The sequence below is a fragment of the Thalassophryne amazonica genome, chromosome 17 (genome assembly GCF_902500255.1).
Source record: "Thalassophryne amazonica chromosome 17, fThaAma1.1, whole genome shotgun sequence".
Classification (NCBI taxonomy): domain Eukaryota; kingdom Metazoa; phylum Chordata; class Actinopteri; order Batrachoidiformes; family Batrachoididae; genus Thalassophryne; species Thalassophryne amazonica.
This window is the reverse complement of record NC_047119.1, coordinates 5,426,094-5,428,376: the sequence shown is the minus strand read 5'-3', so window position 1 is coordinate 5,428,376 and position 2,283 is coordinate 5,426,094.

Genomic DNA, 2,283 nt, shown 5'->3' with positions numbered 1-2,283 from the left:
CTTTAGGCCAGTTGATGTGTTCTTTGGCAAATTGTAACCTCTTCTGCGCGTCTTTTATTTAACAGAGGGACTTTGCAGGGGATTCTTGCAAATAAATTAGCTTCACACAGGCGTCTTCTAACTGTCACAGCACTTACAGGTAACTCCAGACTGTCTTTGATCATCCTGGAGCTGATCAATGGGTGAGCCTTTGCCATTCTGGTTATTCTTCTATCCATTTTGATGGTTTTCCATTTTCTTCCATGTGTCTCTGGTTTTTTTGTCCATTTTAAAGCATTGGAGATCATTGTAGATGAACAGCCTATCATTTTTTGCACCTGCGTATAAGTTTTCCCCTCTCCAATCAACTTTTTAATCAAACTACGCTGTTCTTCTGAACAATGTCTTGAACGTCCCATTTTCCTCAGGCTTTCAAAGAGAAAAGCATGTTCAACAGGTGCTGGCTTCATCCTTAAATAGAGGACACCTGATTCACACCTGTTTGTTCCACAAAACTGATTAACTCACTGACTGAATACCACACTACTATTATTGTGAACACCCCCTTTTCTACTTTTTTTTTTACTAATAGCCCAATTTCATAGCCTTAAGAGTGTGCATATCATGAATGCTTGGTCTTGTTGGATTTGTGAGAATCTACTGAATCTACTGGTACCTTGTTTCCCATGTAACAATAAGAAATATACTCAAAACCTGGATTAATCTTTTTAGTCACATAGCACTAATATTATTCTGAACACTACTGTACCTGTTTCTAAGAAAAATAAATAAATAAATAAATCCACACTTCCTCATCACTTTTTTTCTGATGTCAAGGATAGTAAAACAAACTTAAAAAAAATGTTATCAGTTGAGTTTGACCACAGCGCTGGGAGAAAATCATAGTTTATCATCTCCACCCGCATGCCGAAATCGCCTGCATTATTTATTTTTTTTATAATCACCATTCTGTGTTCTGAACTCTGCCGATATCGTCACTGTTGTCAGACTGAAGGTTTTCCTCCAAGGTTTATTCTCCCTCACTGTGGTCTATAATAAGGCTCAAAACCATCAGTCTGTGTCCTCCACAGCTGCTTCAGAATCACCTTCAGTCTGGACTTAAAAAAAAAAGCTCCACACTAGAAAAAAGAAAATGTCAGAAAACAGCTTGAGCAACGCTGTGTTTGCAATTGATTTGGGCTTGAATCAGCGGGTCCCGTTCTGGTGATGACGTAGCAACAATATGGTCTCGGCTGAGGGCTGAAATCGAGCGCAGGCTTCAGACAGCTGTAGTTTATTCTTCACCTGTGCACTTGTCATCGACTTTTATTGTTCAGGATTTTTTTTTTTTTTTAAATATCAATTCATCATTTTTAGTGATTATTTGTGCACATTTTTTCTGTCACCTACACTTTAATATGAAATATACAGATATGATTGAAATATTTATAGATGGATCTAAAGATCCAGTTCCAGGAAAGACAGGAGCAGCAGTTTATATTCCCCAATTTCAGAAGTTGATTATAAAAAGACTGTCAGATCAGTTAGCTGTGTTTTCTGTGGAAGTTTGCTTAGAGGAGGTGAAGTTCAGTCACCAGGTCATCTGTTCAGATCCCATGGCAGCATCACTCAGCATTTCAAACGGCAAGTCTGCACGCCAGACCTGATCAGTGAGATTCTTCAAAGCTTATTTAAACTACAACAACAGAATATTACAGTATTTCTCATGTGGGTTGCATCTCATTCTGAATTTGAGGGTAATGAAGCAGCAGAGCAGCTGGTAAAGGCAACTCTGAAATTAGAAACACTGATCAACAGCTTAGTAAATCTGAAGTCAAAACAATCATCAAGACGGAAGTGAACGGATGGCAAAAGCAGCGGGATGGGGAATCTAAGGGTCGTTTTTATATGAAATTCAGGGACAGGTTGTACCAAGGAGACAGGAAAGATGGAGTCACAGGGAAGAAGAAGTAATCACATGACTACCTGTAAGTCACACAGGTTTAATCATACTCTCAACATCACTGGAAAACATGAAACCAGTCAGTGTATGAGGTGCAGCAAAGTGTTACTGGAGAGACAAACATACAACAGACAGCGAAGAATCCTTTAGACAATCAAAACACTAAGACAGAACAGTTTAACACTTTTTTCTCCCCCTCCTTGATCTCCCCATTTCCTCATTAATGCTCCACACCCTAACACTTGGTGGCGGTAATGCACCGTTTCGGTTTGCAAACCGCCAAAAAACGTGATAGAAAAAGAAGTAGTATGCGATCCTACTCCGGAGCAGAAGGTGGCGTA